The sequence below is a fragment of the Salvelinus alpinus genome, chromosome 8, assembly GCF_045679555.1.
Source record: "Salvelinus alpinus chromosome 8, SLU_Salpinus.1, whole genome shotgun sequence".
In the NCBI taxonomy this organism is placed as follows: Eukaryota; Metazoa; Chordata; class Actinopteri; order Salmoniformes; family Salmonidae; genus Salvelinus; species Salvelinus alpinus.
Window position 1 is genome coordinate 19,508,395 of NC_092093.1, and position 22,159 is coordinate 19,530,553.

The 22,159-nt window shown below is 44.6% G+C and overlaps 1 long non-coding RNA gene across 2 annotated transcripts; it reads left to right on the forward strand.

Moving 5' to 3' along the window:
- The first annotated feature begins 17,038 nt into the window (after positions 1-17,038).
- On the forward strand, positions 17,039-21,280 carry LOC139582668 (uncharacterized). 2 transcript variants are annotated; one of them, XR_011676397.1, is made up of 3 exons: positions 17,053-17,422; positions 18,063-18,563; positions 18,675-21,280. It is a non-coding gene; the product is annotated as an uncharacterized lncRNA (long non-coding RNA). The 2 variants fall into 2 exon arrangements; XR_011676396.1 differs by having other exon boundaries at positions 17,039-17,422; positions 18,063-21,280.
- The last annotated feature ends 879 nt before the right edge of the window (positions 21,281-22,159 follow it).

Consider the following 22,159-nt stretch of genomic DNA (forward strand, 5'->3'; position numbering starts at 1 on the left):
CCCCTTGATCTCCCTACGTCTGATGGTTTCACCACTATTATGGTTGTTGTGGACAAATTCTCTAAATCCCGCCATTGTATCCCTCGCTCTGGTCTCCATACCGCTGAGGCACTGTTCCAGCAGGTCATCTCCGACCACGGCCCCCAGTGCGGGTTACGGGTATGGTAAAGCCTTCATGAGAAGCTGGGTGTCACTGTCAACCTCACTTCTGGGTACCGGCCTCAGTCTAACAGGCAGGTGGAGAGGATGAACCAGGAGCTGGGGATGTTCCTGAGGAGTCACTGGCAGGACCGGCAGGGGGAGTGGGCCCGATTCCTTCCCTGGGCAGAGTAGGCACAGAATTCATTGCGTCACTCCTCCTCCGGGCTGACTCCCTTCCAGTGTGTTGTGTGTTATCAGCCAGCCCTGGCTCTGTGGACCCCGAGCCAGACCGAAGCTCCTGCAGTGGATGAGTGGTTCAGGAGGTGACATACAGATTACAGCTCCCCACTAACTACCAGATCTCACCCTCTTTTCATGGTTCCGTTCTCAGGACGGTGGTTCCTAGTCCCCTGGCTGATGTCGTCTCCCACAACACCCCTCTGCCTCCCTTTGGACATCGCGCGAAGCCCTGCCTTTGCCATCAGATCCCTCCTGGACTTCTGACGTCGTGGGGGTTGGCTCCAGTACCTTGTGGACTGGGAGGGGTACGGTCTAGGAGCGGTGTTGGGTTCCAGTAGACAACATTTTGGTTCCACATCATCTGAGAATTCCACCTTCGCCACCCGGATCAACCCGCTCCTCACCCTCAGGGCTGTCCCCCTGGCTGGCGTCATCCTGCGATTAGAGGGGAGGGGTGTACTGTCACTGATTACTCTCCCTTCATTTAGCCCTCAGTAAGCCTTAGTCATCAGCCAGTATTGGTTTTGGTTAAGTTCAATACACTTCTCCTGTTTTGTTTTAGCTTCATGATTATTATTAAACTCACCTTCTGCAACTGATTCCTGACTCAAATCAAATCAAATTTGATTTGTGACATGCGCCGAATACAACAGGCGTAGACATTACAGTGAAATGCTTACTTACAAGCCCTTAACCAACAATGCAGTTTTAAGAAAATTCCACCAAAAAAGTATGAGATAAGAATAACAAATAATGAAAGAACAGCAGTAAATAACAATAGCGGGGCTAAATACAGGGGTACCGGTACAGAATCAATGTGCGGGGGCACCGGTGCCGCGTTAATTTAAGTAATATGTACATGTAGGTAAAGTGACAATGCATAGATAATAACAGAGTAGCAGCAGTGTAGAAGAGGTAGCCATTTGAATAGTTGTTCAGGAGTCTTATGTCTTGGGGGTAGAAGCTGTTTAGAGGCCTCTTGGAACTAGACTTGGCGCTCCGGTACCGCTTGCCATGCAGTAGCAGAGAGAACAGTTTATGACTATGGTGGCCGGAGTCTTTGACAATTTTTAGGGCCTTCCTCTGAAACCGCCTGGTCCAGGTCCTGGATGGCAGGAAGCTTGGCCCCAGTGATGTACTGGGCTGTACGCACTACCCTCTGTACTGCCTTGCGGTCGGAAGCAGAACAGTTGCCATACCAGGCAGTGATGCAACCCGTCAGGATGCACTTGATGGTGCAGCTGTAAAACCTTTTGAGGATCTGAGGACCCATGCCAAATCTTTTTAGTCTCCTGAGGGGGAATAGGTTTTGTTGTGCCCTCTTCACGACTGTCTTGGTGTGCTTGGACCATATTAGTTTGTTGGTGATGTGGACGCCAAGGAGCTTGAAGCTCTCAACATGCTCCACTGCAGCCCCGTCGATGAGAATGTGGGCGTGCTCGGTCCTCTTTTTCCTGTAGTCCACAATCATCTCTTTTTTCTTGATCACGTTAAGGGAGAGGTTTCTGTCCTTGCACCACATGGTCAGGTCTCTGACCTCCTCCCTATAGGCTGTCTCATCGTTGTCGGTGATCAGGCCTACCACTGTTGTGTTATCAGCAAACTTAATGATGGTGTTGGAGTCATGCCTGGCCGTGCAGTCATGAGTGAACATGGAGTTAACCTCTCTAGGGTATGTGGGACGGTAGCGTCTCACCTCGTCAACAGCCAGTGAAACTGCAGGGCGCCAAATTCAAAACAACAGAAATCCCATAATTAAAATTCCTCAAACATACATGTAAAGATAAAGATACACTTGTTGTAAATCCAGCCACACTGTCCGATTTCAAAAAGGCTTTATAACGAAAGCAAACCAAACGATTATGTTAGGTTAGAGCCAAGTCACAGAAAAACACAGCCATTTTTCCAGCCAAAGAGAGGAGTCACAAAAGCAGAAATATAGATAAAATTAATCACTAACCTTTGATGATCTTCGTCAGATGACACTCATAGGACTCCATGTTACACAATACATGTATGTTTTGTTCGGTAAAGTTCATATTTATATCCCAAAATCTGAGTTTACATTGGCGCATTATGTTCAGTAGTTCCAAAACATCCGGTGATTTTGCAGAGAGCCACATCAATTTACAGAAATAGTCATCATAAATGTTGATGAAAATACAAGTGTTATACATGGAATTTTAGATCCACTTCTCCTTAATGCAACCGCTGTGTCAGATTTCAAAAAAACATTACGGAAAAAGCAAACCATGCAATAATCTGAGTACGGCGCTCAGACGACAAATCAACCCAAAGACATATCCGCCATGTTGGAGTAAACAGAAGTCAGAAATAGCATTATAAATATTCACTTACCTTTGATGATCTTCATCAGAATGCACTCCCAGGAATCCCAGTTCCACAATAAATGTTTGTTTTGTTCGATAATGTCCATCATTTATGTCCAAATTCCTCCTTGTTGTTTGCGAGTTCAGTACACAATCTAAACTCACGACGCGCGGGCCGGTCCAGGCAAATGTTTAGACGAAAAGTCATATTACAGTCCGTAGAAACATGTCAAACTAAGTATAGAATCAATCTTTAGGGTGTTTTTAACATAAATCTTCAATAATGTTCCAACCGGAGAATTCCTTTGTCTTCAGAAATGCGTTGGAACAGAGCTCGCTCTCACGTGAACGCGCATGGTCAGCGCATGTTCAGCTCATGGCAGACCTTACTCAATCCCCTCTCATTCGGACCCACTTCACAGTAGAAGCATCAAACAAGGTTCTAAAGACTGTTGACATCTAGTGGAAGCCTTAGGAAGTGCAACATTACCCCTTTCCACTGTATCCTGGATAAGCAAAGAGTTGAAAAACTAAAAACCTCAGATTTCCCACTTCCTGGTTGGATTTTTTCTCAGGATTTCGCCTGCCATATGAGTTCTGTTATACTCACAGACATCATTCAAACAGTTTTAGAAACTTCAGAGTGTTTTCTATCCAAATCTACCAATAATATGCATATCTTAGCATCTGGGCCTGAGTAGCAGGCAGTTTACTCTGGGCACGCTTTTCATCCAGACGTGAAAATACTGCCCCCTACCCCAAAGAAGTTAAGGAGGTGACTGAGAACGCACCCCTGAGGGGCCCCTGTGTTGAGGATCAGCGTGGCGGATGTGTTGTTACCTACCCTTACCACCTGGGGGCAGCCCATCAGGAAGTCCAGGGTCCAATTGCAGAGGGAGGTGTTTAGTCCCAGGGTCCTTAGCTTAGTGATGAGCTTTGGGGGTACAATGGTTTTGAACGCTGAGCTGTAGTCAATGAATAGCATTCTCACATAGGTGTTACTTTGTCCAGGTGTGAAAGGGCAGTGTGGAGTGAAATACAGATTGCATCATCTGTGGATCGGTTAGTGCGGTATGCAAATTGGAGTGGGTCTAGGGTTTCTGGGATGATGGTGTTGATGTGAGCAATGACCAGTCTTTCAAAACATGTCATGGTTACAGATGAGTACTGCAGGTTGGTAGTCATTTGGGCAGGTTACCTTAGTGTTCTTGGGCACAGGGACTATGATGGTCTGCTTGAAACATGTTGGTATTACAGGTATTACAGAAAATGTCAGTGAAGACACTTGCCAGTTGGTCAGCGCATGCTCGCAGTACACGTCCTGGTAATCTGTCTGCGGCCTTGTGAATGTTGACCTGTTTAAAGGTCTTACTCACATCGGCTGCGGAGAGCATGATCACACAGTCGTCCGGATAGAATTATGGTCAGATTTGACAAATGGAGGGCGAGGGAGAGCTTTGTACCCATCTCTGTGTGTGGACTACAATTTTTTTCCCTCTGGTTGCACATTTAACATGCTGATAGAAATTAGGTTTAAACTGATTTAAGTTTCCCTGCATTAAAGTCCCTGTGTAAGCATTACATGTAGACCTATCATCTCATCATGGTAACTTTTTTTTTCTTGTGACAGGTATGCCTACAATCGTTGCAGCATAGCCTATGCTACATTAATATATATTTTCTTTATTTATAAAGGCCAAATGGTTATCTAAATTATCCATCTCCATCTGGCTTTCAGGGGTCACCTTGTTATTTAATTGCAAAGATATAATTTTTTTTTTTTGCAGATGCAGTGTTTTTTTTTTTTTTTTTTTTTTTTGCATTTTCCAATTAACAACATTCAAGACAAACGTCAAAAGATATTAGACAACAATAGGACAAAGTGACAGTAACAGATGAGCGTAACAAAGAAAGAAAAAAATAAAACAAATTATAATTATATATACAAACACACAATAAAAAAAATTATAATGAGACATTGGATCATATGGTCACCTGCCGTAGGCTACATATTATACATTACGTGTGAAACATTATATAAGGATAATATAGAGATTCATTCAATGTGATGTGGGGGGAGATTCTCCATATAGTCAATAAAAGGTTGCCAAATTCTGTAAATTGTATTTAACTTATTCCTCAAGCGGTAAGTAATTTTCTCCAGTGGGATACAACTATTAACTTCTGAAAGCCACATTGCAACTGGCAGGGGGGAATCCAATTTCCATTTCAAGGCGATACATTTCTTGGCAATCGCTTGCAATATTTCTGTTAGCTTTAAAGTATGGCTTTGCCTAAGATTGGTGTTAGTAAAGTTGCCCAGTAGACAGACCTCCGGGTCTAAAGGGAATGCAACCCCATGAATTGAGGATATGGTATCGCATACCCCCTGCCAGAAACCGTGTAGTTTTGAACACTGCCAAGTGGAATGGAGGAATGTTCCTTCATCTGAGCCACATCTAAAACATAGGGAGGAGATATCAGGGTTGAACTTGTGCAGTCTAGATGGGGTGATATAGAGCTGATGGAGGAAATTAAACTGGATCAGTCTGTATCTGGAGTTCAATGTGGATGTAACACCATCCCTGCATAGGTCACTCCATAGACCCTCATCAAGATCAATACCCAGATCTTTTTCCCATCTAAGTCGGGGTTTATCTAGCCCAGGCAGTGTTAGTCCTGACATAAGAGCATCGTAAACACGGGAAATGGTCTTGAACAGTGGTTGGTCTGCGTGGCAGAGTTGTTCAATAGGTGACATCTTAGGTAGGTTCCATTGTCCCTTAAGAGACACCCTAATAAAGTTTCGTAGTTGTAGGTAGCTAAAGAAGTCCCTGTTAGGCAAGTGATATTTCTGTTTCAGCTGATCAAAAGACATAAGAACTCCCTCCTCGTAACAATGTTCCAGAAGAGTGATCCCCTTATCAGACCATGGTCTAAAGTTACTATTCTGGAAAAACATAGGAATCAATCTATTGTTCCATAAAGGGGTTTTAGGGGAAAGGAATCCCCCTCGTCTGAACAGCTCATGCAGTTTGCACCATGCCAGGACAGAATGTACGATTAAAGGGTTGTCTGTGATGGTTTTTATAAATTTTCTGTCCCATTTGTAAAACAATTCTGCCCCAGTGTCATCATTTACCTCAAGCTTTTCAATGTTCAACCATGAGGGAGAGGGACCCTTGTCAAACCTCTGAGCCAGAAACCTAGACTGTGCTGCCCAGTAGTACATTCTAAAATTGGGGAGGTTTAAGCCCCCTTGACTGTAATCAAGGGTCAGTTTATCCAGGCCAAGCCTAGGGGTTTTGCCGTGCCAGATAAACCGTCTGGTCAGCTTGTCGAGAGAAGAAAAGAATGCTGCGGGAACAGGGATAGGGAGAGATTGAAACAGATATAGAAATCTGGGCAGGACATTCATTTTAATTACATTGATTCTACCCAGTAGGGTAAGAGGTAAGTCCATCCATTTACAAAGGTCACCCTCCACCTTTTGCAACAAACTGGCCAGATTGAGTTTATAGAGGTTGTTCAGATTACCATCCACCATTATGCCCAAATATGTGAAGCCCATAGGCGACCATCTAAAAGGAAACTTGTGCTTGATGGTATGATGGTCAAAGACCGACAATGGTAAGATTTCACTTTTATCAAAATTGACCTTATATCCAGAGAAAGAACTATAACACTGTAGTAGGATCTGCAAGTGAGAGAGGGAGTGTTCTGGGTTTGTTAGAAATAAGACAAGGTCGTCCGCAAAGAGTGATAATTTATGGGTATGGGGGCCCACCTCAAAGCCATGTATGTCAGGGCACGTTCTAATAGCCTCAGCCAACGGTTCGATGGCGAGGGCAAAGAGGTGGGGGCTGATTGGGCAACCTTGTCTGTTCCCCCTATAGAGAGGGAAAGAGGAGGAGGTAATCCCATTGGTAGCAATCCTAGCTTTAGGAGATTTGTAGAGTGATTTTATCAAATTTACAAACACGGTACCTAAACCAAACTTTTCCAAGACTCGAAAGAGGTATGGCCATTCAACCCTATCAAAGGCCTTTTCAGCGTCGAGGGAGACTGCGACACTAGGTATTTTGTTTTTGTTAGCAAGGTGAATTATATCAAAGAACCTTCTGAGATTATTGGAGGACAATCTATTAATTATGAAGCCAGTCTGATCTGGGTTGACCAGCAGGGGAAGACATGACTCCAGTCTCTTAGATAGCATCTTGGTGACCAGTTTACAATCTGTGTTAAGGAGAGAGATTGGTCTATATGAGGCGCACTTTAGTGGATTTTTCCCTTTCTTGTGGATTACAGTAATCACTGCTTGAGAGAAAGACTCTGGAAAGCAGTTGTCTTCCCTGGCTTTTTTGAGTACCTCCATAAGGTAGGGGACCAACAGCTCCCTAAATTCTTTATAGAACTCTGGAGGGAAGCCATCCTCCCCAGGAGATTTATTAGAAGGTAAGGATTTAATGGCCCCCAACAATTCAGGAACTGAGAAGTGTTCACTCAGGCGCTCGCTGTCTTCCCCTGACTTGAGAGAGGAGAGAAAGGAGTCGATCTCTGATAGATCATCGCTTGATTGGGAAGTGTAGAGGTCTTCATAGTATTTCTTAAAAGTATTATTAATTTCAGTAGGGTCGAAAGATATCTCATTAGTAAGAGTTTCTATAGCATTAATTGTCCTCTTACTTTCCTCTGCTTTCAGTTGCCATGCCAATACTTTGTGAGCTTTCTCTCCAAGCTCGTAATAACGCTGTTATGATTTAGTGATGGCCCTCTCAGCTTGATATGTGTTCAGAATATTATATTTCAGTTTTTTATTTACCAAAAGCCTGTATAGATCTTTAGTCGGGCCTCTTTGGTAGGTTTTCTCTAGCTCTGAGATTTCAGATTCAAGGGCACTCAGTTCCGCACCGTGTTTTCTCTTCAGCCCTTTAGTATAGGAAATGATCTGTCCCCTCAGATAGGCCTTCAATGTGTCCCAAAGTATGAAACTGTCAGGAGCAGAGGGTTTGTTTGTCAAAGTGAAAATATTGATCTGCTCTTTGATGAATGCACAAAATTCAGGTTGCTTTAGGAGTGTACAATTTAGTCTCCATCTATATGCTCCATTTACCTTGGTAGGAATGGAGATTGATAATACCAGGGGAGAATGATCACTAAGCAATCTGGGGAGATACTCGACATCTAACACTCTATGAAACAGTTGTGTCGATAGTAAAAAGTTATCTATGCGTGTGTGTGTCTTGTGTGGGTGTGAATAAAAAGAGTAGTCCCTATCCTGTGGGTGCAACTGTCTCCAGATGTCTAGTAAATTGAGATCTTTCATGAATGACATGGTGAGCTTGCCGGCTTTGGTAAGAAGTGAGGGTTTATCAGAGGACCTATCAAGAACTGTATCTAAACAAAAATGTAAATCTCCTCCAACCAGTAACCATCCTGGTGGTGCTTGAGCAACCTGAAGGAAGACATTCTGAATAAACATATGGTCAATCGAAGTTAGGAGCATAGATATTCAATAGGGTCCAAGACTCTGAAAACATATGCCCCTGCACCAAAACAAACCTACCAGAGGGATCAGAGATGGTGTTGTTGACGCAGAAGGGGATGTGTCTACTTATCAAAATTGCAGTTCCTCTTGCTTTGGAGTTAAAAGAGGACGCAAAAACTTGTCCTACCCATTCCTACCCATTCAATTTCTTGTGTTCACTGGCTGTAAGATGTGTTTCTTGTAAAAACACAATGTCAGCCTTTAATTTCTTAAGGTATGTATCGACTCTCTTCCTTTTAATCAGGCTGTTAAGACCTTTTACGTTGAATGTGACATATTTTAGTGGATTAAGCATAGTTGGGTTTCAAATATGTAACTGAATGGAAATCTATCATATGTAGATAGTTAGGAAATGTTTCAACTTTGGTTTGAACACAGAAGTGACCTATTGTCACGTTCCTGACCTATTTCTGTTAGTTTTTGTGTGTTAGTTGGTCAGGACGTGAGGTTGGGTGGGCATTCTATGTTTTCTGTTTCTGTGTTGGTTTTGGGTTACCTGGTATGGCTCTTAATTAGAGGCAGGTGTTTGGCGTTCCTCTAATTAAGAGTCATATTTAGGTAGGCGTTGACACAGTGTTCGTTGTGGGTGATTGTCTCCTGTGTCTGTGTTATGTCTTACACCATACGGGATTGTTTCGGTTGTTCGTTTCGTTTCGATGTCGTCTGTTTTCCTGTACGTAAGTTTATGTTTAGTTATGTAAGTTTATGTTCAGGTTGCGTCAACGTCGTTTTCTTATTTTGTAGTTTGGAAAGTGTTTTGTTTCGTTTCGTGTGCCATCGTAATTTATAATAAAGATGGCTTATTTCCCTGAGCTTGCGTTTTGGTCTGAAGATCCTTCTCTCCTCACCTCTTCCGAGGATGAGGAGAGCGTCACCCGTTTACAGAATCACCCACCCACACGCTAAGACCAAGCGGCAAGGGAAAACGAAACGGAGTAAGGGACAGGAGAGAAAGGAGCAATGGACATGGGACGATGTTTTGGATGGAAAGGGTTGCTACACTTGGGAGGAGATCCTGGCTGGGAGGGATCGCCTCCCATGGGAACAGGTGGAGGCATTGAGGAGAGCAGAGGCTACCTGGGAGAGGAACCGGAGCTATGAGGGAACGCGTCTGGCACGGAAGCCAAAAAAGCCCGTGAGTAATTCCCAAAAATTTCTTGGGGGGGGGCTAGGAGATAGTGGGCCAAGGGCAGGTAGGAGACCTGCGCCCACTTCCCAGGCTTACCGTGGAGAGCGGGAGTACGGGCAGGCGCCGTGTTACGCAGTAGAGCGCACGGTGTCTCCTGTACGAGTGCATAGCCCAGTGCGGGTTATTCCACCTCCCCGCACTGGTAGGGCTAGATTGAGTATTGAGCCAGGTGTCATGAGGCCGGCTCAACGCGTCTGGTCTCCAGTGCGTCTCCTCGGGCCGGCATACATGGCACCTGCCTTACGCATGGTTTCCCCGGTTCGCCTACATAGCCCGGTGCGGGTTATTCCACCTCCCCGCACTGGTCGGGCAACCGGGAGTATTCAACCAGGTAAGGTTGGGCAAGCTCAATGCTCAAGAGTGCCAGTACGCCTCCACGGTCCGGTATTTCCGGCACCACCTCCCCGCCCCAGCCTAGTACCTACAGTGTCTACACTACGCACTAGGCTACCAGTGCGTATCCTGAGCCCTGTTCCTCCTCCACGCACTCTCCCTGTAGTGCGTGTATCTAGCCCGGTGCCTCCAGTTCCGGCCCCACGCACTAAGCTACCTGTGCGTCTCCAGAGCCCTGAACCCACTGTATCTTCTCCCCCTACTAATCCTGATGTGCTTGTCCTCAGCCCGGTGTCACCAGTGCCGGTACCACGCATCAGGGATAGAGTAGGCTTTGAGAATACAGTGTGCCCTGTCCCTGCTCCCCGCACTAGTAGGAAGGTGCTTATCATTAGCACGGTGCCTCCAGTTCCGGCACCACGCACCAGGTCTACAGTGCGCCGTATCCGGCCAGAGCCATCCGTCTCACCAGCGCCATCTGAGCCATCCGTCTCCCCAGCGCCATCTGAGCCATCCGTCTCCCCAGCGCCATCTGAGCCATCCGTCTCCCCAGCGCCATCTGAGCCATCCGTCTCCCCAGCGCCATCTGAGCCATCCGTCTCCCCAGCGCCATCTGAGCCATCCGTCTGCCAGGAGCCTGCAAAGCCGCCCGTCTGCCATGAGCCTGCAAAGCCGCCCGTCTGCCATGAGCCTACAGAGCCATCCGCCAGACAGGAGCCGCTAGAGCCGTCAGCCAGACAGGAGCCGCTAGAGCCGCCCGTCAGACAGGGTCTGCCAGAGCCGCCAACCAGACAGGATCTGCCAGAGCCGCCAACCAGACAGGATCTGCCAGAGCCGCCAACCAGACAGGATCTGCCAGAGCCGCCAACCAGACAGGATCTGCCAGAGCCGCCAATCAGACAGGATCTGCCAGAGCCGCCAACCAGACAGGATCTGCCAGAGCCGCCAACCAGACAGGATCTGCCAGAGCCGCCAATCAGACAGGATCTGCCAGAGCCGTCAGAGAGCCATGAGCAGCCAGAGCCGTCAGAGAGCCATGAGCAGCCAGAGCCGTCAGAGAGCCATGAGCAGCCAGAGCCGTCAGAGAGCCATGAGCAGCTAGAGCCGTCAGAGAGCCATGAGCAGCCAGAGCCGTCAGAGAGCCATGAGCGTCGTGAGCCGTCAGCCTGCCATGAGCGTCGAGAGCCGTCAGCCTGCCATGAGCGTCGAGAGCCGTCAGCCTGCCATGAGCGTCGAGAGCCGTCAGCCTGCCATGAGCGTCGAGAGCCGTCAGCCAGCCATGAGCATCGAGAGTCGTCAGTCAGCCATGAGCTGCCCTTCAGCCTGAAAAGGCTAGATACCCAGAACTGCCCATCAGTCCAGAGCTGTCTCTCTGTCCGGAGCTGCCTTTCAGTCCGGAGTTGCCCCTCTATCCTGATCTCCCTCTCTATCTTTATCTACCTCTATAGTCTTATCTATCCCTCTGTCTTGGTTTATCTCTCTGTCCCGGTATTGTCATTATTAGATTTGTTATTAGGAGGATTTTGTGGGGGAAGTAAGAGGGTGGACATTCTTGAAGGGAGGGGGCTAGGATGGATTATGGTGGGGTGGGAACCGCGCCCGGAGCCTGAGCCACCACCGTGGTTAGATGCCCACCCAGACCCTCCCCTAGACTTTGTGCTGGTGCGTCCGGAGTTCGCACCTTGTGGGGGGGGTACTGTCACGTTCCTGACCTATTTCTGTTAGTTTTTGTGTGTTAGTTGGTCAGGACGTGAGGTTGGGTGGGCATTCTATGTTTTCTGTTTCTGTGTTGGTTTTGGGTTACCTGGTATGGCTCTTAATTAGAGGCAGGTGTTTGGCGTTCCTCTAATTAAGAGTCATATTTAGGTAGGCGTTGTCACAGTGTTCGTTGTGGGTGATTGTCTCCTGTGTCTGTGTTATGTCTTACACCATACGGGATTGTTTCGGTTGTTCGTTTCGTTTCGATGTCGTCTGTTTTCCTGTACGTAAGTTTATGTTTAGTTATGTAAGTTTATGTTCAGGTTGCGTCAACGTCGTTTTCTTATTTTGTAGTTTGGAAAGTGTTTTGTTTCGTTTCGTGTGCCATCGTAATTTATAATAAAGATGGCTTATTTCCCTGAGCTTGCGTTTTGGTCTGAAGATCCTTCTCTCCTCACCTCTTCCGAGGATGAGGAGAGCGTCACCCGTTACACCTATGTGTCTCTTTAGGAAGGAAACAATAAACATAGAAAAAAGGGGAAAAAAATAAAGAATCCCACCCACCCCGATTGTTAGACTAAAACCACAATCCCAACAATCAAACATGAATACACTTGTAGAGATACGTTGCTGCTCGCTTTCCATCTTGCTCTTACTAGCTAAACCTTGGCGTAAACTAAAACCTGCGAGCTCTCTAAATTGAAAACAAACGTTGTGAATAGACATTTATGGCTGAATATTTACTGCCCACAGTAAGGGCTGCTTGAGTCTCTTTTCGAAAGATTAACATAAATGAGGGGGAAAGCAGTGGGCCTAAACCCACTTATTTGCTTCGCCCAGTGATATGGACTAAACCAAAATATACTCTCCTGTAAATGTAATAGAACTCACCCCGGAAAGATACGGTTAGTTGAAAATGTACAAATCAATTATAGCGACCGGAGGATATCAGCGGTTCAGTCCGGATAAGAGAAAACAAACAAACTGCATCTTATCCCCCAAAGAGACCGTCCTTGTTATGCTGGTGAATGAGGACCCAAAAGCGACGTAATAGAAACAGAGTCTTTATTCCAGTCTTAAACAAACAATGATTCTCCTGGATATTATCAAAGGTAAATCCAAAACAGGAAACTGAAATCCTCTCGTCAGTAGAGAGGAACGACTGGAGACGCGACCACAGACTGCAGGTCGCTTCAGGAAGGCACAGGCCGTAGCTGACATAGACACCTGCTCACACGCAGCATCTGAAGAAGGCAAAAACACGACAGGGCGGAACAAGGACACAGAACAGCAAACATCAAACAAGAATCCGACAAGGACAGAAGCGGAAAACAGAGGGAGAAATAGGGACTCTAATCAGAGGGCAAAATAGGGGACAGGTGTGAAAGAGTAAATGAGGTCGTTAGGAGAATGAGAAACAGCTGGGAGCAGGAACGGAACGATAGAGAGAGAGAGCGGGAGAGGGAGAGAGGGAGGAGGAGAGAGAGGGATAGAAAGAGGGAAAGAACCTAATAAGACCAGCAGAGGGAAGCACAGGGACAAGACATGATGATCAAAGACAAAACATGACAGTCCTGGCTCAGACGTTGCTCAGTTCTTTGAGAAAAGTGTACACTTCTCCCGGTGTGTTGAAGAGATGGCTTCGGCCTTTGTACTGAACTTTCATCCGCGCAGGGTGGATGAGGTAGCCGGTGATGTTCTTCTCCTTCAGTGCTTTGGCGGCAGGTCTGAACTGCTTGCGACGTCTTGCGAGATCCACGCTCATATCCGGGAAAAGGCTGACCCTCTTGCCATCAATGGTGATGTCCCCTTTGGCTCTTGCGAGTTGCAGTACCTTCTCTCTGTCTTGGAAACGGAGGAACCTGATCGGCGCTGATGTTCTGTGGGCGCGTTCGATTTCCAGTGGCTTGGTGAAGTTGATTATGCCTAGGACATCCGGGATCCATTGAGTGAAGAAACGGACCGGGTCACGGCCCTCGCTGTCCTCTTTCAATCCCACCACACGGATATTACTACGTCTGCTCTGGTTCTCCATCTGATCTACCTTGTTTTTGAGGTAGGCATTGTCCTTTTGCAGTTGTATCAAGACCTGGTCATGTCGAGCGATGGTGTCTTCAACTGTGCTAATGCGCAACTCTGCCTCAGTCGTTCTCAAAAGGAGATCATTCATGGAGGATTTCAGGTCGTCAATGGAAGAATGGAGTTCAGCCGTTTTCTTATCGATTTTCATAGAAAGACCTTTGTTACCATCCTGAATTTCCCGGAGGAGAGTAGCCAGCATGTCGGCAGGCTCGCAAGAGGCCGAGAGCAACAGTCTGGAACTGTCGTTTGAGTTATGAGGGCTAATGCTAATCTTGCTAGCTGTAGCGTTATCGTTATCTTGGGAATCAACAACGTTTTGGTCGTCCTTCTTGCCTCTCGGTCGGAGGTCCATGGCTCTTTGGGAAGGTAAGTACTTGACAATTTATCAGCCGATGTTAGGATATTGTTTCAACGTTGTTATTTAGGTAATAATAGAATAACTTTGAAGAGCTCGGTTTGTCAACGTCTGCTCAGCTCCGCGGCATCACGTGCTCTTCGCAGATGCAGTGTTTTAAAACAGCCTATCACTTTAATAAAGTTGCTTTAAATCAGTGCAGGCAGGAGCACTCTTTAACAGTCTTTATCTCTCTGCATAAACTTCATTCAAATTGCATCCAAAATAGATAATCCTGTTCTATATTGATATATAACTGTCCAAGCCTACCGTTCTCGGGTGATACGTTCAATGCAGTATTAGCCTTCTTTTTAGCTAATTAATGATGGGTTATGCATAATAAGCTTCTAACTTATAGCCTCTGTCTCTTTCATATTACGCAAGCACCTCTGCTCCGCTGGCCTCGCCATAAAAAAAAACGCTCCTTAGTTCTTGGAGTCCCATGCAGGAAAAGCTAGACTAGAATAGCTTGCTGGACATTCTTTTTTTTAGCATTTCTTATAGCAATAGACTATTCGAAGAGGAACGCAGGCTCTTTTTTGCTGAATGTTAAATACAGCAGCCAACAGAACTCACGGATCAAATCAAATTTATTGGTCACATGCGCCGAATACAACAGGTGTAGAACTTACAGTGAAATGCTTACTTGCAAACTTGGATAGTGTGAAATAAGAGCGAACGCATGATGGCGGTAGGCTATAGAAGTTATTTATTCAGACTCATAACCATTCAATCTTGGTGAAGAGAAGTGAAAGTCTTCTGCATCTAATTCTAGTCCTATATTATTCAAGTATGTCACTAGAATGATGATAAGGACAACAAATCTTATTTTATTTAATTGTTGAAAGCGATGAAAGAATGAAACAACAATAGAGAGAGAAAGAGAAGGTAGGCTGTAGAACTAGAGTAATCATTATGAAAGCTATATATGCATCAGCCAACTAATTATACAAATCGGCCCTATTATATTTCAACATTTAAATCAAATTCACTAGCCTATAGCCTACTTATAACTTTGTAGGTCGCATGTGCTGCACCAGAATTGCATGTTCTCTTCTGCTTTATCATGGTTTGAATGATGTGCTTAATTCCAGTCCATATAATACAGTATAATACAATACAGTACAGTAATACCGTCGTGGCCAAAGGTTTTGAGAATTACACAAATGTTTATTTCCACGAAGTTTGCTGCTTCAGTGTCTTTAGATATTTTTGTCAGATGTTACTATGGAATACTGAAGTATAATTACAAGCATTTCATAAGTGTCAAAGGCTTTTATTGACAATTAAATGAAGTTGATGCAAAGAGTCAATATTTGCAGTGTTGACCCTTCTTTTTCAAGACCTCTGCAATCTGCCCTGGCATGCTGTCAATTAACTTCTGGGCCACATCCTGACTGATGGCAGCCCATTCTTGCATAATCAACACTTGGAGTTTGTCAGAATTTGTGGAGTTTTGTTTGTCCACCCGCCTCTTGAGGATTGACCACAAGTTCTCAATGGGATTAGGGTCTGGAGAGTTCCCTGCCCATGGACCCAAAATATTGATGTTTTGTTCCCCGAGCAACTTAATTATCACTTTTGCCTTATGGCAAGGTGCTCCATCATGCTGGAAAAGGCATTGTTCGTCATTAAACTGTTCCTGGATGGTTGGGAGAAGTTGCTCTCGGAGGATGTGTTGGTACCATTCTTTATTTATGGCTGTGTTCTGAGACAAAATTGTGAGTGAGCCCACTCCCTTGGCTGAGAAGCAACCCCACACATGAATGGTCTCAGGATGCTTTACTGTTGGCATGACACAGGACTGATGGTAGCGCTCATCTTGTCTTCTCCGGACAAGCTTTTTTCCGGATGCCCCAAACAATCGGAAAGGGGATTCATCAGAGAAAATGACTTTACCCCAGTCCTCAGCAGTCCAATCCCTGTACCTTTTGCAGAATATCAGTCTGTCCCTGATGTTTTTCCTGGAGTGAAGTGGCTTCTTTGCTGCCCTTCTTGACACCAGGCCATCCTCCAAAAGTCTTCACCTCACTGTGCGTGCAGATGCACTCAAACCCCCCTGATGCCATTCCTGAGCAAGCTCTGTACTGGTGGTGCCCCGATCCCGCAGCTGAATCAATTTTAGGAGACGGTCCTGGCACTTGCTGGACTTTCTTGGGCGCCCTGAAGCCTTCTTCACAACATTTGAACCGCTCTCCTTGAAGTTCTTGATGATAAATGGTTGATTTAGGTGCAATCTTACGGGCAGCAATATCCTTGCCTGTGAAGCCCTTTTTGTGCAAAGCAATGATGACGGCACGTGTTTCCTTGCAGGTAAACATGGTGAACAGAGAAAGAACAACGATTCCAATCACCACCCTCCTTTTGAAGCTTCCAGTCTGTTATTCGAACTCAATCAGCATGACAGAGTGATCTCCAGCCTTGTCCTCACCAAACACTCACACCTGTGTTAACGTGGCAGGGCTGAAATGCAATGGAAATGTTTTTTGGGGATTCAGTTCATTTGCATGGCAAAGAGGGACTTTACAATTCATCTGATCACTCTTGATAACATTCTGGAGTATATGCAAATTGTCATCATACAATTGAGGCAGCAGACTTTGTGAAAATGTATATTTGTGTCATTCTCAAACTTTTGGCCACCACTGTACAGTTCACACTCAAAAAGATTAGCCTACTGGCTAGTTTCATTATTTACCCAAGAGAGCATATAGCTAGCTACATCTATGGGCTTTTATGCTTATCAGTTGTGCGTAATGTGCCTATATCATATACAGTATGTAATGGATAATGGCACAATCATTTGTGACCCGATTCAGGAAACAAGGCGTATGTCGCAGGTCACGACTTCACAGGAGAGCCTATTGAACGTTAAAAAATATATATTTTTATCAAAAAGCATTTTTTGGGCAGAAATGCCTTCTCGAACATGTGAACTTTCATGTGCCTTAATGTCAAACGTGTATGTCATCTGTAAATACAAATACAATTGTTAAATTTAACAATTGTATTTGCCACAGAAAAAGCCAGCAACCTTCCCGCTAGCCATGATTGGCTGAGATAATGAGTGGGCTGGACATGCCGAGATGAGTTTGGATTGGTCGGTGTTACATCTTGTGTCTATAAAATGAGCTGCTTGTAAAGCATAAATAATAGTTTCTACTGCAGTTTTTTTGAAGATATTATGTTAGCCATGGAGAACTGCAAATATGTTGCTACTGCTCTCAATAACATTGCTGCCCTGAATTTATGAGGCGCTATCGACAAAGGTCAGTGGGAAAAAGTTGTGATGGACTATTTTCTGGACGACGATCGTGCCCATGCAATGCTGACTATCATTTCATAACATGTTTTGAAATCAGTGGAACACAACAGGCCAAACAAGCTGTGCAAATTAAACGGAAACAACACAGGATGTCTGATAAAAGGGTTGCAGTCTGCCGTGAAGCTTTCATCCATGTATACAGGTAAGAATCTAGCTACAGATTCAGATATTACACGCTTCTAATTTTGTCAGATAGGAAGTTTGTTTTCATTGCAAGCAAAAGCTTGCTGTTAGCTAGCCAGCTGGAGTTTGACGATGGCTGGCTTACTAACAATGAACCTAATGTTATTTGGTTAACTTTAGCTTGCTATGACAATCGGTTTGTATTGCTAGTAAAGTTACTCTATGGATTGGGATTATAGTAAAAAAAAAAATGCTAGCTAGCTAATGTTAATGTGACATGTCTAAACAAAATATCCCAAGTTAAAGCTTGCTGTTAGCTAGCTAACGTTAGCTGAGGTTAGGTGGCTGGCTTGCTAGCTAACATTAACGTATGTGTAACATTAGTGATGTTTTCTCTGAATGCCATTTCGCATCGTTAGTTATAGCGTAATGTTAGCTAGCTAGCATTGAACTTATTGGTTAACTTTAGCTAGCTATGACAATCGGTTTGTATTGCTAGTTAAAGCTTTCTGTTAGCTAGCCAGCTGATGTTAGATGGCTGGCTAGCTACAGTAGCTAACATTACCTGTATGAACTGTGTGTAGTGATCTTATCTCAGAATGCCATTTCGCATCTATTGTATAATGCAAAAATATTTGTATCTGGAATTTGTCTTTCAGCAGTAGAACACGCCTGACTCTAATCCACCAGTCATAGTCATCAAAAAGAGAGCTGGCCCAAGCAAGTAAAGGCAGCAGTGCAGTCATCAACTACATGCACCATTTCTTCACCAACTATGGCATTGGGAAAACTCGTGTGGACCTGAATTGTGATAACTCCAGTGGCCAAAACAATAATACATTTGTGCTCTGGTATTGTGCCTGGTGGACTATGCATAAGTTCCACCACAATCTGGACCTTCACTTCCTGATCACAGGCCACACCAAGTTTGCCCCTGACCGGTGCGTCGGCCTCATCAAGCAGCGCTTCAGAAAGACCAGAGTGAACACTTTGTCTGAGATTGCTGGTGTTGTGAAGGACAGCACTGTGACAGGGGTCAACATCCCACAGCTGGTTGGACTGGAGGATGGTACGATGCTGGTGAAAAGCTATGGCTGGCAACAACACCTGACTCCATACTTCAGGCCGCTGCCACAAATCAAACAGTACCAGCACTTCAGGTCAACAAATTTTTATTTGTATGAGGTTATTCTTATCTAAACTTGGGAGGTGAATTGACGTTATGCAGGGTTGTAATGTCTTCAGATTTTTTGTTATTCCCTGTTTTACAGCTTCGATGCTCTGGAGCCTGGTGTTGTCGCAAATGAACGTTCGGACTGTCGGGACCAGGTTTCAGCTGCTGCGCAACGCTGACATCCTTCCTCCCATAGATGGTCTGCCTGTACAAGCACCACCTGGACTGGACGCAGCTAGACAAACTATCTTTTTGACAAGATCAGGGAGTTGGGCAGGACAGAAACAGGCTCTCCGAATATAGATTCCCTTGTTCATGCGTGGTTTGGACGGACCAGTCATCAGAACTATCTGCAGTGCCTCTATTCACATGACTTTCCTAACACACATGCCATACGTTGCAGCTATTTTTTGTTATCCTGCCGCTCAGCCACTTTACCTCTGATTGTATGCATATAACTACCTTGTTCATCACTGATATCGTTATTGATATTGTTATTGTACATACTGTATATTTTATTCATATTGACACTATCTATTTCTGATATTGCTACTATGCAAGAAACCATTTGGCTGTACCGTTAACACCTTCTGTAGAGACCATCCACTTAGCAAGACTTAGCAAAATATTGATATATAAAATGAATATTAATATGTGTGGTCATAACATGATTTTGTGACATACCACAAAAATATCATGTGACCGTATCAAGTGTCCACCACTTAAATACAGTGGGGAGAACAAGTATTTGATACACCGCCGATTTTGCAGGTTTTCCTACTTACAAAGCATGTAGAGGTCTGTCATTTTTATCATAGGTACACTTCAACTGTGAGAGACAGAATCTAAAACAAAAATCCAGAAAATCACATTGTATAATTTTTAAGTATTTAATTTGCATTTTATTGCATGACATAAGTATTTGATACATCAGAAAAGCAGAACTTAATATTTGGTACAGAAACCTTTGTTTGCAATTACAGAGTTCATACGTTTCCTGTAGTTCTTGACCAGGTTTGCACACACTGCAGCAGGGATTTTGGCCCACTCCTCCATACAGACCTTCTCCAGATCCTTCAGGTTTCGGGGCTGTCGCTGGGCAATACGGACTTTCAGCTCCCTCCAAAGATTTTCTATTGGGTTCAGGTCTGGAGACTGTCTAGGCCACTCCAGGACCTTGAAATGCTTCTTACGGAGCCACTCCTTAGTTGCCCTGGCTGTGTGTTTCGGGTCGTTGTCATGCTGGAAGACCCAGCCACGACCCATCTTCAATGCTCTTACTGAGGGAAGGAGGTTGTTGGCCAAGATCTCGCGATACATGGCCAAATCCATCCTTCCCTCAATACAGTGCAGTCGTCCTGTCCCCTTTGCAGAAAAGCATCCCCAAAGAATGATGTTTCCACCTCCATGCTTCACGGTTGGGATGGTGTCCTTGGGGTTGTACTCATCCTTCTTCTTCCTCCAAACACGGCGAGTGGAGTTTAGACCAAAAAGCTCTATTTTTGTCTCATCAGACCACATGACCTTCTCCCATTCCTCCTCTGGATCATCCAGATGGTCATTGGCAAACTTCAGACGGGCCTGGACATGCACTGGCTTGAGCAGGGGGACCTTGCGTGCACTGCAGGATTTTAATCCATGACGGCGTGGTGTGTTACTAATGGTTTTCTTTGAGATTGTGGTCCCAGCTCTCTTCAGGTCATTGACCAGGTCCTGCCGTGTAGTTCTGGGCTGATCCCTCACCTTCTTCATGATCATTGATGCCCCACGAGGTGAGATCTTGCATGGAGCCCCAGACCGAGGGTGATTGACCGTCATCTTGAACGTCTTCCATTTTCTAATAATTGCGCCAACAGTTGTTGCCTTCTCACCAAGCTGTTTTTCTATTGTCCTGTAGCCCATCCCAGCCTTGTGCAGGTCTACAATTTTATCCCTGATGTCCTTACACAGCTCTCTGGTCTTGGCCATTGTGGAGAGGTTGGAGTCTGTTTGATTGAGTGTGTGGACAGGTGTCTTTTATACAGGTAACGAGTTCAAACAGGTGGAGTTAATACAGGTAATGAGTGGAGAACAGGAGGGCTTCTCAAAGAAAAACTAACAGGTCTGTGAGAGCCGGAATTCTTACTGGTTGGTAGGTGATCAAATACTTATGTCATGCAATAAAATGCAAATTAATTACTTAAAAATCATACAATGTGATTTTCTGGATTTTTGTTTTAGATTCCATCTCTCACAGTTGAAGTGTACCTATGATAAAAAGTACAGACCTCTACATGCTTTGTAAGTAGGAAAACCTGCAAAATTGACAGTGTATCAAATACTTGTTCTCCCCACTGTATATGGCGCGTGCATCTGTTTATGTACTGTACATGTGCACCTCACTCAGGTTTCAACTGAGGTTGCATGGCTTTGTGGTATCTGTACATTACTTTACTATTTATATTTTTGTCAACTTTTACTTCACTACATTCGGAAAGAAAATAATGTACTTTTTACTCCATACATTTTCCTTGATACCCAAAAGTACTTGTTACATTTTGACAAGAATATTGTCCAATTCAAACACTTATTTCGATAATATCCCTGGTTATCCATACTGCCTCTGATCTGGCAGACTCACTAAACACAAATTGGTTTGTAAATGATGTTTGAGTGTTGGAGTGTGCCCCTGGCTATCCATCAATAAAAGATCATACAATTGTGCCATCTGGTTTGCTTAATATAAGGAAGTTGAAATGGTTCATCTTTTTACTTTTGATACTTAAGGACATTGTGCCCCTGGCTATCCGTCTTTTATAAAAATAAAAAAAATACAATTGTGCCGTCTGGTTTAATATAAGGAATTCGAAATGGTTTATACTTTTACTCAAGTATGACAAATTAGTACTTTTTCCACCACTGGATGTGGCTGGGGGTTATAGTTTTTCTTTCACATGACCCATCAATTTAGACGAGTGTGTCTGGGTAAGTGTCATCTAATATTTATAAAATATTTTTATCTGGACACTTTCTGTTAACCTGGACTTTTTCCTTAGTGTTGGCTACTACCACTGTTAGTCTTTATCACATAACCTCATGTGAATCCTTAGAGATGGGTGGGGCTGGCTTAAGAGGGTGTGAACAATGCTGAATGGGTGTAGAGAGAGGAGAGCTCTTTAGTAGGTAACAAAACATTCAAAGGCCCTTTTCTCAAAAGTGAGTTTACAAGTGTATCAACTTTAAAAGTAGAATTACTTTCCCATTGTTCCTCAAAAATGTTTTGTATGATATACCATTTTGTAGCTCTGAGTCTCTACTTTTATCCAATGTATCACGGACGATGCTGGAAGAAGACCAAGGTGCAGCGTGGTAAGCGTACATATTCCTTTTTATTTGAATGTCGCCAACAAAACAATACAAAACGACCATGAAGCTTAACAGTGCTATGAAGCCTCTAACAAAGTTAACTTCCCACACTTAAAAGGAGGGAAAAGGGCTACCTAAGTATGGTTCCCAATCAGAGACAACGATAGACAGCTGTCCCTGATTGAGACCGTCGCTGTAGGCTCCGGACTGGAGGCCGTCGCTGGAGACTCCGGACTG